Source organism: Apodemus sylvaticus, chromosome 4 (genome assembly GCF_947179515.1).
Source record: "Apodemus sylvaticus chromosome 4, mApoSyl1.1, whole genome shotgun sequence".
In the NCBI taxonomy this organism is placed as follows: Eukaryota; Metazoa; Chordata; class Mammalia; order Rodentia; family Muridae; genus Apodemus; species Apodemus sylvaticus.
Genome location: NC_067475.1, coordinates 80610996 through 80626698, shown reverse-complemented (window position 1 = coordinate 80626698; position 15703 = coordinate 80610996).

Sequence of the window (15703 nt, the reverse complement as noted above, 5' to 3'; positions counted from 1 at the left end):
GGACCCTGTGTTGCCTTGGTTCCACTGCTGATGGCCCTTCAGCTGGACAAGCCACTGCTGCACTGCCGCCACTGCCGCCACTGCCGCCGCCGCCGCCGCCGCCGCCGCCGCCGCCGCCGCCGCCGCCGCGTGTGTCCAGCAGAGTCATCCTATGGATCTGAGGACTTGCTGGTAACCAGAACCACAGGTGACTTAGAGCACAAGACCAGAAAGGAAACAAAGATTAAGGGGGAAAAATCTATTCAACAAAGATAAACTCAGAATTCAGCATCTAATTGCCCCAAATCCAGATGTGTAGAGACTGGTATGAAAACACAATCAACAACAGTCAGGACAACATGTTGCGGCCAGAGCTCAGCTATCCTACTACAGCAAGTCCTGGATATCCCAACATAGCTGACCTTACACACAAAAGCACAACAAAATGACCTTAAAACCAACTTTATGAGCATGATAGAGGTCCTTAAAGAGATGGTCAAACCCCTTAAATCCTGGAAAACACAATTGGAAGAAATGAATAAATCTCTTTTTTAAAAGCCAAGAAAAAACAAACAAGTGAAGGAAACGAATAAAATGGCTCAAGACCTGAAAATTGAAATAGAAGCAATAAAGCAAATACAAATGGAAAGAATTCTGGAGACAGAAATCTACGCACATGAACAGGAACTACAGACACAAGCATCACCAACAGAATACAAGATATGGGAGAGAGAATCTCAGGTGTGGAAGATACGATAGAAGAAATTGAAAATGTTAAATCTAAAAGATTCCTGACATGAGACATTCAGGAAATCTGGAACACTATGAAAAGACCGAAACCTAAGAATAATAACAATAAAAGGAGAAGAATCCCAGCTCAAGACCCAGAAATTTTTTTTAACAAAATCATAGAAGAAAAATTTTCTAATCTTAAAAAGGATATGCCTATAAAGGTGTGAAAGCTTACAGAACATCAAAAATACTGAACCAGAAAAAAGTCATCTTCCCCCAAATAATCAAAATACTAAACATATAGAAGAAAGCATGTTAGAAGCTGCAAGGGAAAAAGACCAAGTAACATGTGAAAGCAGACCTATTAGAATTACACCTGACTTCTCAGTGGAGACTCTAAAAGCCAGAAGGGTCTGCATAGATAGCCTGTAGACACTAAAATACCACAGATGTCAGCCCTGACTACTATATCCAGCAAAACTTTCAATCACAATAGAGAAAAAAAGATATTCCAATAAAAGGTCAAATTTAAACAATGTCTATCCAAAATCCATCCCTACAGAGGTGTTAGAAGAAAAACTCCATCTCAAAGAAGCTAACTACATTTATGGAAACACAGTAAATAAATAATTTCACAACAGCAAAACCCAAAGAAGGAAACACACACATTACCACCACCACCACCACCACCATCACCACCACCGACAACAACAAAGTAAGAGGAATTAACAATCACTGGTCATTAATATCTCTCAATATAATTGGTCTAAATTCCCCCCAATTAAAAGATGTATGCTAAAAGAATGGATGCAAAAACAAGATCCATTATTCTGCTACTGCACACAAGAAACACACTTCAACATGAAAGATAGATATTACCTCAGAATAAAGGACTGGAAAAAGATTTTTTTCCAAGAAAATGGAAAAAGCTAGCTGGTGTAGCTATTCTAATATCTAACAAAATAGGCTTCCAGCCAAAGTTAATCATTTATTTATACTATCATATAATATGCAAATATAGTGTTACGTCTTCCTTTCCTATTTGTAACCCACTGATCTTCAGTTGTCTTAATGCTGTAGCTAAGACTTCATGTGTATGTTGAATAGGTATGGAGAGAGTAGACAACCTTATCTTGATCCTGATTTTAGGAGAATTCCTTTGCATTTATCTCTTTTTAGATTAATAGTGGCTGTGGTCTTGCTGTAAATCACCATTAGTATGTTGAAGAATGTCCTTTTGATCTCTGGCCTCTCCTTGACTTTTATTATGATGGACTGTTGGATTTTGTCAAAGGCCTTTGCTGCATTTAGTGAGATGATCATGTGTTTTTTTAAGTCTGATTGAGTGGTAGATTACATTTAATAATTTACATAAGCTGGGCCACCCCTGAACTTCTGGGATGAAGCCTACTTGATCATGATGGATAAGGTTTTTTGATATCATCCCATTGTATCCTATAGATTTGCTTACATTCTGGGTTCATTTTGATTACTACAGACAAGTTTGTAAGTATTTTATTGAGAATTGTTGCATCTATGTTCACAAAGAATCTAATTGAATCGAATAGAAGTATTGGTCTAACTTTCTTTGTTGAGTCTGGGTGGTTTAGGTAACAGGGAAATTGTAGTCTCATAAAAAATTTACACAATGTTCTTATTTTGTTTATTTTGTGGAATAATTTGAGGATTGGCATTATTTCTTTGACAGTTTGGTAGAATTCTGCACTTAATGCATCTGGCCCTGGGGTTTTGGCTGGAGACTTTTAAATACTGCCTTTATTTTTCTAGGGATTTTAAGTCTGTTTAAATTGCTTATCTAAACTTGATTTAACTTTGGTAAATAGTGTTTATTGAAAAAGTTATCCATTTTCTTTAGATTTTCCAAGTTTCTGGAATACAGATTTTTAAAGCATGTCTTTATGTTCTTGGGATTTTCCTTGGTGAAGGTTGTTATATCCTCATTTTCATTTCTAACTTCATTAATTTATATCTTTTCTGCTTTTCAGTCATTTTAGCTAAAGGTTTGAAAATCTTATTGATTCTCAAAGAACCAACTCCTTGCTTCATTGGTTCTATGTTTCTTTGCTATTAATTTCAGCCCTGTGTTTGATTATTTCTTGCCGTCTACTCCTTTTGGGTCTGATTTCTTTTTTGTTCTAGAGCTTTTAGGTGTGCTGTTAATTGACTAACATAAGATCTTATCTTTTTTTTTAATGTAAGCACTTAATATTATGAATTTTCCTCTTAGAGTTGCCTTCATTGTAGCCTATAGATTTACAGAAGTTGTGTATTGATTTTAACTCAATTAGGTTTTTCATTTCCTTCTTAATTTCTATGGGTCAGATAGGATGCAGGGTGTTATTTCAATTTTCTTATATTGATTGGGACTTACTTTATATCCAAATACGTGTTCAATTTTGAAGAAAGTACCATGAGCTGCTGAGAAGGACGTATAGTCTTTTGTGTTTGGGTGAAATGTTCTATAAATATCTATTAGGCTCATTTGGTTTATGACATGATTTAATTCCAGAATTTCTCTGTTTAGTTTTTGTCTGCAGCCTGTGTATTGATGAGTAAACTCACTCTCGATCATTGTGTGACAGTTTGCACCTTTAGCTGTAGTAGTGTTTCTTTTATGAACTTAGGCATCCTTGTGTTTGGTGTATAAATGCTTAGAATTGCAATGTCCCTGTGGCGAATTATTCCTTTGATGAGTGTGTAGCATCCTTCCATGTCTCTTCTGATTAGTTTTGGTTTGATGTCCATTTTGTCAGATATGAAAATGACTACACCAGCTCCCCTCCTAGGTCATTTAGACTATCTTTTTCCATCTTTTTACCCTGAGGTGATGCCTACCCTTTATGGAAAGTTATGTTTCTTGGATATAACAGAAAGAATAGTCCCTGTTTGCTAACCCAGTTAGCTATGCTTTTTATTGGGGAATTGTGACCATTAAGATTGAGAATTACCAACGAGCAGTGTCTACTGATTGCTCTTGTTGTGGTGGTTTGGGTTGTCCACTCTCTTGATTTACTGTTCTGGGATTATTCATTGCTTGTCTTCTTGGGTGTGGCTAACATCTTCTGATTGAAATTTCCTTCTACTGTCTTCTGTAAAGCTGGATTGGTAAATAGATATGGCTTAAATTTGTTTTTATTGTGGTATTTTTTTTCTGTCTATTGTAATTGATAGTTTTGTTGTGTATAGTAGTCTGGGCTGGCATCTGTGGTCTCTCAGAGTTTGTAAAACATCTATCTAGACCCTTCTGGCATTTAGAATCTCCATTGAGAGGTACAGCATTATTCTAATAGTCTGCCTCTATATGTTACTTTGTCTTTTTCCCTTGTAGCTTTTAACAATCTTTCTTTGTTCGGAATGTTTAGTGTTTTGATTATTAGGTGCTGTGGGGACTTTCTTTTCTGGTCCAGTCTATTTAGAATTCTGAATACGCCTTTTTCTTCTGGCCAAACCCACCTTTCCTTCCTTTCTTCCCTTTTTTCTTTCTTCTTCTTTTCTTTCTTTTTTCTTTTCTTTTCTTTCTTTCTTTCTTTCTTCCTTCCTTCCTTCCTTCCTTCCTTCCTTCCTTCCTTCCTTCCTTCCTTTCTTTCTTTCTTTCTTTCTTTCTTTCTTTCTTTCTTTCTTTCTTTCTTTCTTTCTTTCTTGTTGTTGTTTTGAGACAAGGTTTCTCTGTGTAGCCCTGGCTGAACTCAAAGATCTGTGCCTGCCTCTGCTTTCTAAGTCCTGAAATTAATGACATGTGCCACCATACCTGGCTGTCCTTTTTTAGGATAGGAAATGTTTCTTCTATGACTTTGTTGAAAATATTTTGTGTGTCCTTGGCCTGCGTTTCTTTTTCTTCTGTTCCTATTACTTGTAGATTTGGTCTTTTCATAGCATCTCAGATTTCCTGTATGTTTTTGCCTAGAGTATTTTAGACCTTGTTTGAGTCATTAAAAAGTATAAACCTGCTGCTTCTGGACCAATCCATAACTATATGATGCCACTGCTTCCTTGAGTCAGAATGACTGGAGAAATGCTCTGTGCAGTACATATGGAACCAAAGCTGTCAACCTGCAAACAGTACATCCAGTCAAGGCAACTCAGACAGGATGGTGAAATACCCAACCTGACTGAAGAACTTACAGCCCTAGGGGTCTCCCCACTAGAGGTGGAGGCTAAGGAGGAATGTGCAACCCCTATAGGGTCTTGATCAGACCAACAAATGCCTGGATTATGGATGGTTCTGCCTCAGTGACAAATAATGTTTTGTCTGGAAGTCAGTCACTTTTGGACCTCCAGAGAGTAAAGCCGTCCAGAGAATGGCAGGTCCACATCTATACAGCATGCAGATGACCAAGCATTGTACCTTAGCAAACAGTATTGCAATCTGATCTAAAAACTGGAAAAAGACACATTTACAATTAATGGGAAAGCTGTTTTGTTTAAAGAGGCCTGAATGTTCATAGCAACTCAAATATCAAAGTATCTATGAAATATGTAGTACACACACTAGCAAAGATAAGGAAGGAAGCAGCCAAACATGAAACTACCATCAATCAACTATCCAAGATCAACACAACCAGATTAAACAAGAATAAGTCCCTAGAACTAGACTCAAAAAGGAAATGACACATGGGAATAAATACCACCTGCTGCTACCTGGAGAAAGTAATTTCCTGTCAGAACATGCTCCAAGCACAGAGTGTGTGGGGTTTATGAGTGCTTGTGAGGAAAGTCCACAAAACCAATACAAGAGTCTTGTGACCTCAGCATGGTCAAAAACATTGAATCATTCTTGGATTATGCTTTCGTGCCCCTCCCAGGAGCAGTGGGGGAGGAGTGAGTTTGCTTTAGATTACTCATTACAACAGGCTATTGTTATTTGTTTATATGCATTTATAGAAAACCATGTTTTTGCTGTGTGTGACTTGTCTACCATGTGTGGCTTGCCTGCCATGTGCAGCTTGCCCTTGTGATTGGACACTTTACTCATGTGACTCCACTTAACCCTCAGAGTATAAATTGTCTGATGCTCTGAATAAAATTGGCTATTGTGTGAAACTTTGGTCTGCCTCGTTTATTGGCTTCATTCTCCCAGGTCCCACCACCTCTAGAGTGGTAACTAACTATGCCACTATGTCAGAAACTAGGACATCCAGGAACATGTGAACTAAAACCTGATCAGATGAATGTGATATTCAGGCACCCAGGCATGCTACTAAGAATACTAGTAAAGTTTGGGTGAAAACAAACAAATAAACCAAATCATCTACAGAAGCCAACTAGATACCACCACATCAGTAAGGCTACATATTATGAGGTAGATGCCTTTAATTATATACTACAAATAGACTCTATAGGACCACTGACCAAATATAGGAATAAATATACATGTCCAATGGTGGATACCTTTTATGACTAGGCATAGCAATAGCGCACACTAACCCCACACAGCAAACCATCATGAGCACTCTGGCTCTGGTACAGGCCTTTTCCTAAGTCTGTGATAACAGATTATGAGCAAGATACACTCTTTCCAGGGAGAATGACCCAAAAGCTGGCTAAAGAGTTAGATTTCCAATGGAGTTTCTATACACCAACCTAGAACATCGAGAAACAGAGAGACTGGCATGGTCAAAGAACAATTAAAGTTGTCTAATAAACTCAAGCTACAGTTGGCTCTCACTCACCAAGGAGCTTACACTCTGAGCTTGAGACCCAGACCGTGCAGGATACTTTGTTTGAATCACCCCAAACTAAAAACCCCATGATTAATTTTAAAATATGTATAAATAATCTGAGAGGTAATTCACAGAAATCTTGACAAATGCAGATGGAAATTCTTTCTAGACAAAGAATGCAAGGATTTTCTCTAGCTACACACCAGCAGACAAACAGCACATGCTGCACTGTGCCCGTCACTAGTCTTGAAGGTCATCATTGTCATCGGCTGTATTGCCTTCCTCAGTGGATATTGCTGGCATTTCCACCTGGACCCCAATAACACCTGGATGTGTCAGGTACTAATTATATTATTTACTTCACTGACACCTTGATGAGGAAATAAAACTCTAGTATTGCCACCCTCAAATTGTTTCAGCAACTCAACAAGAACATAGTCTTACTGGGGCTGGAGAGTTGGCTCAGAGCTTAAGAGCACTGGCTGCTCTTCCAGAGGTCCTGAGTTCAGTTCCCAGCAACCACATGGTGGCTTATAACCATCTGTAATGAGATCTGAAGCCCTTCTCCTGGCATGCAGGTGTACATACAGGAAGAACACTTTATACATAGTACATAAATAATTCTTTTTTTAAAAAAAGATCAATTAAAAATAAAAGAACATAGTATTACACTAATTGTTCACACTCTAGAGGTTCTGCAGTACCTCATAGCTGCCTCTGACTTTACTATCTTTGTTAAGCTTTATCAGTTTCTTGCATTTTATATGCAAAAGGATTTTAATCTGAGATTTGGTCTCTCTGGTTCAGCTTACCTTGCTCTAGACTCTTTTCATTTAGGAGAGAAATTAACCAGATATACCATCTGTATATTGCATTGGTATTATTGGTATTGGTATTGGTATTGGTATTGGTAGCACACAAGCTCAGATTGGGGATGATTTACTTTGGCCCTGTTAGTCAAAATGAGACTAGATCTTAAGACTTAATGGGAGATGTATAGCTGATCACTCTCCTTATACTTTCCATCTCTTTAACTGTAGTCCTACTAGCCTCTCTTCTGAATTAGCTCTATATCAAACACTATGAATACCTCCATCCTGGTGCCACATGACTACTGGGACAGCACACAGAGACCTGATGTTGATCAACTCCATTCCTTATACTGGTGAGATATAGATATAGATATAGATATAGAGATAGAGATAGAGATAGAGATAGAGATAGAGATAGAGATAGAGAGATAGAGAGATAGAGATAGAGGTAAAAGAGATAGAAAGATAGAGATAGAGATAAAGACAAAGACAGAGACAAACAAAGGCAGAGACAGAGACAGAGATAGAGATGTTAGAGCTAGAGAGATACCCTGAAGATACTACCACTGGTGTTAGTAGCCACTGGACTTGGCCCACTATATCTTCCCCTAGAACTCCCGATCTTGTAAAAAGATGGACTGGACTGAATACAACCACCATATTTAATAATACCAATGCAATAGCCATCAATTGGAATGGTACAGACTGGGAACATAAACTCTATTGGATCACACATGGGGAGCATAATTGCAAATTAATATGAAAAATTCTAAGCATTGTAAGCAACAGGTTAAAAGTTTACCAACCTAGACAAATGCAACAACCTTCCTAAAACCTCTATCCATCATAATTGCTGTAAATATCTGGAAGATTACTGAAGAATACAATATGCTAAGCCAATTTATGCAGACCACTGAGTATACTTAGGTTAACGTTCAAACTTGTTGGTGTCCGTATGTCATCTGCTGGGATAGCATATCTACAAGATGAGCCTCTAACTATTCAAGAGGCTATTAGCTGTGATGGAACTTTGCATGAAGCAAAGCTATGGAGTGAGCTTTGCATACCAGTGGTACCAGTTCTGCTTCCGAGCCGGGATGGAAGCAGACAAGGACTATGAATTAGGAACGGAAGGATCCAACAGTGAAGATGACACAGCAACAATAACATCCCATCACAGACCTTATGTCAACCCACTTAATGATGTTATGGAGTCGGCTTAAATCCAGCATAATTCGAACAGCAGGTCAATGCAGATGACAAAATTGTATTGTTATTAAGCCACTACTGATTGATCAGGGCTGCAGAATGGACTGGGGAACTGAACTGCAACAATGAGACAACATCACAGAATCTTTAAGCTTGCACACCATAAAGATCTGTGCCAAATTAATGTTACATTTTCCCCCATCAATAAGGATAGGAGTTGGTTCCTGGGCCTGGGAATCTGAACTTAGTTTAGCCCTGCAGCAAGATGGACAAGTTGTCCTTATGATGGCTGGTCTCGGACAACTGTCTCCTTACAAGCTGTCTCTGAGTTGGCTGGACCCAGACAACTGTCTCCTTACAACAGAAGCTGCTCAGCTATTTCTCCCCTAGGGCTTGGGACATAGAACTTAGTTCCTCCCTATGATTAAATGAAGTCTGAAAACAAAACGGCAGTATTTAGAACAAGTTTCTTTTTCTTGTTCCCGTGAGTACATGCAAAAGAGGAAGGAACAGAAAAAAAAATGGTGTGTGTGTGTGTGTGTGTATGTGTGTGTGGTGTATGTGTATATGTGTGTGTGGTATATATATATATATATACACACATATATATATGTATATACACACATATATATACACATGTATGTGCATAGTGTGTATGTGTGGGCATTGTGTGTATGTGTGTATAGTGTATAAATGTATGTGATGTGTATGCATATGTATGTGTATATAGTGTATATATGTGTGTGTGTGTGGTGTATGTGTATATGTGTGCGTGGTGTATATATATATATATATATATATATATATATATATATACATGTATGTGCATAGTGTGTATGTGTGGACATTGTGTGTATGTGTGTATAGTGTATAAACGTATGTGATGTGTATGTGTATGTATGTGTATATAGTGTATATATATTTGTGCATTTGTGTGTGTGTGTGTGTAGTGTCAAAGGCTTCCATATTTTGAGGTTTTTTGCCTATCCTCCCCTAGGGTATAGGATTGCTCACGAGTCCCACCCTGGGACTGGTTAATAACAAATATCTCTCAACCAGAGACTCCATCATTACAGAATTCTAATGATTTTGGAACATATTGGGACGCATAGCAACACCCACTTGTGTTACTGAATCTGAATATCAACCCTTAGGATACTCTCTAAAGAATTCACAACAAAAAAGTTTAAAACAAACCCAGGTTTCACCCTTGTAAAATCTTGCCTCCTGTTTTTACACTATTGCAAACCAGGCTGAGGTGGGGGTGGGGGTGTGTGTAAGTTTAATTCCACCACAGTCCCATACTACACCTCTCTATATTGCCTACTTTAGAATTAATTTGTGTATGTTTAGAAGTAAAACGGAACTCCAAATATCTGTGGGCACAATTTAACAATATTTGGGGAAACTGTAGGAACCTCGATAGCTAATGCAGAAAACCCCAACTCTAAGATCACCGTCCTATATACATGAAATGTATCTGGACTAGGTGCACCCCCTCGTGGTAGAAAATGGTACTACAATAATATGAGTAAATTGGCTCAACATGCCCAAAGGATACTAAAGATGTATCAAAAGCATCTAGCATGATGCACCAGGCATGGAAATATACAACGATTCTGGGATTACCAGAAGTCAGTCAGGAACTCACACAATAGGACTTCACATACACAATCTATTTGATAAACTAATTGTCTTGAAAGACACAAGATACATTTGGAGTTAGGCTCTGGAATTCTGGACAGCTACAATCTCAAGAATTTCCCAATCATAATGGGATTATATTCCTGTTATAAATACTCCCAAGGGACACCATTAGAAGACTACATATTAAATGGACTTGTGATGGCTCATCATGGAAAATAAAGACAATTTACACACTGATAGAGGTATCGAGTCTTGGCCAAGAATTTACACACTAGCCATGTGGGTCTGTGGCCTACACCATCTAAATGTGGGGTTCCCATATTCAGTACCTTGAGGTGCCAATGATATGGGAAGACTGAACAAGCTGACATCAAACATGTTTGACCATACTCATAATGCTTTGTCAAGGCTTTACATATATCTCTACATGTGTATTATTTATGTTCCTTGGATGTAGTGGAAAGATTGATTCTGTTTTTTAATCTAATCTGAGTCTGTCTTTTTTTTTATTGTTAAAATACTTTATTTATTTATTTATTTATTTTTTATTTTTTTATTCGATATAATTTATTTACATTTCAAATGATTTCCCCTTTTCTAGCCCCCCACTCCCCGAAAGTCCCGTAAGCCCCCTTCTCTTCCCCTGTCCTCCCACCCACCCCTTCCCACTTCCCCGTTCTGGTTTTGTCGAATACTGCTACACTGAGTCTTTCCAGAATCAGGGGCCACTCCTCCTTTCTTCTTGTATCTCATTTGATGTGTGGATTATGTTTTGGGTATTCCAGTTTTCTAGGTTAATATCCACTTATTAGTGAGTGCATACCATGATTCACCTTTTGAGTCTGGGTTACCTCACTTAGTATGATGTTCTCTAGCTCCATCCATTTGCCTAAGAATTTCATGAATTCATTGTTTCTAATGGCTGAATAGTACTCCATTGTGTAGATATACCACATTTTTTGCATCCACTCTTCTGTTGAGGGATACCTGGGTTCTTTCCAGCATCTGGCAATTATAAATAGGGCTGCTATGAACATAGTAGAGCATGTATCCTTATTACATGGTGGGGAATCCTCTGGGTATATGCCCAGGAGTGGTATAGCAGGATCTTCTGGAAGTGAGGTGCCCAGTTTTCGGAGGAACCGCCAGATTGCTTTCCAGAGTGGTTGTACCAATTTGCAACCCCACCAGCAGTGGAGGAGTGTTCCTCTTTCTCCACACCCTCTCCAACACCTGCTGTCTCCTGAATTTTTAATCTTAGCCATTCTGACTGGTGTAAGATGAAATCTCAGGGTTGTTTTGATTTGCATTTCCCTAATGACTAATGAAGTTGAGCATTTTTTAAGATGCTTCTCCGCCATCCGAAGTTCTTCAGGTGAGAATTCTTTGTTTAACTCTGTACCCCATTTTTTAATAGGGTTGTTTGGTTTTCTGGAGTCTAACTTCTTGAGTTCTTTATATATATTGGATATTAGCCCTCTATCTGATGTAGGATTGGTGAAGATCTTTTCCCAATGTGTTGGTTGCCGATTTGTCCTCTTGATGGTGTCCTTTGCCTTACAGAAACTTTGTAATTTTATGAGGTCCCATTTGTCAATTCTTGCTCTTAGAGCATAGCTATTGGTGTTCTGTTCAGAAACTTTCTCCCTGTACCGATGTCCTCAAGGGTCTTCCCCAGTTTCTTTTCTATTAGCTTCAGAGTGTCTGGCTTTATGTGGAGGTCCTTGATCCATTTGGATTTGAGCTTAGTACAAGGAGACAAGAATGGATCAATTCGCATTCTTCTGCATGCTGCCCTCCAGTTGAACCAGCACCATTTGTTGAAAAGGCTATCTTTTTTCCATTGGATGTCAAACTATCATTATTTGCAGACGACATGATAGTCTACCTAAGTGACCCAAAAAAACTCCACTAGAGAGCTCCTACAGCTGATAGACAACTTCAGCAAAGTGGCAGGTTATAAAATCAACTCAAGAAAATCAGTTGCCTTCCTATACTCAAAGGATAAGCAGGCTGAGAAAGAAATTAGGGAAATGACCCCCTTCACAATAGCCACAAACAGTATAAAGTATCTTGGGGTGACTCTTACCAAACATGTGAAAGATCTGTATGACAAGAACTTCAAGACTCTGAAGAAGGAAATGGAAGAAGACCTCAAAAAATGGGAAAACCTCCCATGCTCATGGATTGGTAGAATCAATATAGTTAAAATGGCCATTTTGCCAAAAGCAATATACAGATTCAATGCAATACCCATCAAAATCCCAACTCAATTCTTCACAGAGTTAGAAAGAGCAATTATCAAATTCATCTGGAACAACAAAAAACCCAGGATAGCTAAAACTATTCTCAGCAACAAAAGAAAATCTGGGGGAATCAGTATCCCTGACCTCAAGCAATACCTCAGAGCAATAGTGTTAAAAACTGCATGGTATTGGTACAGTGACAGGCAGGAGGATCAATGGAACAGGATTGAAGATCCAGAAATGAACCCACACACCTATGGCCACTTGATCCTCGACAAAGAGGCTAAAAACATCCAATGAGTCTGTCTTTTTATTGGGATGTTGAGAGCTATCAACGAGCAGCGTTTGCTGACTCCCATTCTTTTGTTGCTGTAGTGTGGTGTACTGTTCTGGGATTATTCATTCCTAATGTTTTCTCGATTATGGAAGTTTTCCTTCTAGTGCCTTCTGTAGACTGGGTTTGCAGATGTAGACTGCTTAAGTATGGTTTTATCATGGAATGCTTTTTTTTTTCTTCAACTATTTTGATTGAAAGTTTTGCTCTGTAGAGTGTTCTAGATTGGTCTTTATGCTCTTTTAGAGTTAGTTAAAAAAATCTATCCTAGGCCCTTCTAGATTTTAGTGTCTCCATTGAGAAGTAGAGTGTCTCCAATAGATCTGCATTTTATGTTACTTGGTCTTTTTTCTTTGCAGCTTTTACTATTCGTTGTTCTGTATGCTTAGTGTTTTACATATTATGTGTCATGGGGACTTTCTTTCCTGGTCCAACCTATTTGGTATTCTGTATTTGGTCTCATCTGAATGAGCCCTTATTTCTTTAGGAAATTCTCTTCTATGATTTTTATTGGAAATATTTTCTGTGTCTTTGGCCTGGGTTTCTTCTCCTTCTGTTCCTACTATTTGTAGATTTGGTCTTTTCATAATGTCTCACATCTCCTGTATGCTTTTTGCCTGGATTTCTTGAAGGTTTAACAGTTTTCTTTGACTGAGTTATCCATTTCTTCGTCTTGTCTTCCGTGCTTGAGACTCTCTTTCTCACCCCTCGTGTTCTGTTGATGAGGCTTGCCTCTGAGCTTCCCGTTCAAGTTCCTAAAATTTTTATTTCCAGCTTTACCTCAGTTTTGGTTTTCTTTAGTGATTCTTTTCTACTTTCATGTCATCATCTGTTTTCTTCATTTAATTCCACTCTTTGTTTATGGTTTCACGGATTTCCTTAAGAGATTCATTCACATCCTCTTTAACGTAAGTGGTGGTTTGAATAGGAATGGCCCCCACGGGCTCTTATAGTTGAATACTTAGTCATCGTGGAGTAGTGCTACTTGGAAGGGTTAGAAGGTGTGGCCTTGTTGGAGTACATGTAGCCTTGTTGGAGGGATTGTGTCACTGGGGCTGGGCTTTGAGGTTTCAGATGCCCAAGTCAGGTCCAGTGGCTTTCTCTCTCTCCCCCTGCTGCCAGTGGATCTGGATGCAGAACTCTCAGCTCCTTCTCCAGAACAATGTCTGGCTGCATGCCACCATGCGTCCTGCCACATCGAAAAAGGATTAAATCTCTGAAACTGTAAGCAAGCCCCAATGGAATACTTTCCTTCTAAGATTTGCCGTGGTCATGGTGTCACTTCACAGTAGAACTCTGACTAAGACAGGTTCTTAATGTATCATAATTGCTATTTTGAAGTCCTTGTCTTGCGCTTTAGCTATTTTGAATTTCTTAGGGCTTATTGTAGTAGGGTTGCTGGTCTCTAGTGAAGACATCTTGTCCTGGTTGTTATTAATTGTGTTTTTATGCTGTTATAGGTGTCTGGTTTGAGATGATTGTAATTCTAGCTGTTAAGATCTGGCCTTATTTTTGTTGGGTGGGTTTTTCATTTCTTGGTTTCTGTAGCCCTCCCTGGATCTTAGGAGATTGTGCTAGGTGTGGGCTGCCTGGTAGAGAATACTTCTGAGTCCCTGCCAGGCGTGACTACTGGGAATCCTTTGTAGAATTTATTTCTAGGTATTGGGAGCTGGCATGAGGAAATGTGGATGGTCTAGAAGGGCTCATAGTCCACGGGAGGGAGGGAAGGTGAGTCTGCCAAGAGCATGTGGAGTCCCCAGGGAAAGGAGAGAGAGAGAAATGAAAGGCCCCTGTAGGTGATCTGTTCCAGGTCTGGGGATGAGGATGGAATTGATAATGGAGGATAAGGAGGAGAGTCAAGATCGCCTACCTGATTCCCAGGCTGGTGTGAGCAGGGTTTTCAGGGAGAAGGTGTAGTGCCTCTGATTGCTAGAGGCTGAGACAAAGGGATGGGGCAAGGGAGGAAGGCTGTGGGTGAAGTCCTGTCCCTGGGAATAGGACCAGAAAACATTGTGGTTTTTGTGACAGGGTCTCAGTCTGTAGATCTGGCTGGCCTAGAAATCACTATGTAGAGGCTGGCTTTGAAGTAACAGAGACACATCTGCCTCAGCAGGGATTAAAATTGGGCATTGCTATACCCAGCCATGCCTGAGTTTAAAAAAAAAAAAAACATGTTCTGGGAATTCAACTCAGATTGTAAGTATCTGTCAGTAGAATTATTGCTCCTTAAATGGATTTTTTAAGGCTTAATATGTTTCTTTCATTAAAATTAAGACATTTTATAGAATACCATCATAATATAAGTATACCTCAAATGGCCCCAAACATTGGGCAGGGAATGTTATAGACCCACTGAAGTCATTAACAAATGGCTCTATAGAATGTTCGCCATTTGAGCCTCTTGTGGCCCACAGGTTCCAGAGCAGTTAGAACCACTCAATGGATGGATATGAGTAAGGTATATGTGGCTGAATCAATTTAGTGAGGGAAAAATGTCTGGAATGACAAGGAGTCTTTAGGCTATCTTATATCACCCAGGGGCATACTGAAATGCCCTGTGTAAAGCTGGACTGCATCAGTCCATTGTGGTAGAGGTTATCCTCAAATGCCCTGTAGAGAACCACATGTCTGAGAGAGGACAGTGGTTAAAATCATGCACTAGACAGCAAAAACTCCAACACATGTGCCTTCATTATCTCTAGTTCCCTTTACAATATAAAGCTATAGAAAGGAAAAGAGAAAAACCCCAACTCATAATGTTCATTAATAGAGAAAAAAATCCTATTGTTTGCTCTTACTACATTAATTGAAACTTGGAAAAATGTTTATAAATAATATTTATATATTTATAGGAAGATATTATCTTTCTCTTTAGCCTAAGAAGAAATAACATAAAAATGAAATAATTTTATTGTTTATAAATATTTTATAAGGCAAATTTATTTTTCACCTTGTAAAATATACAGAATAACCTTGGTTGCAACACTTAGAGTAAACAGCCTACAGTTTAATTATGATGCTGAGCGGGTATGCTCAGAAAGTTACTCATGGAAAGCTTCAACT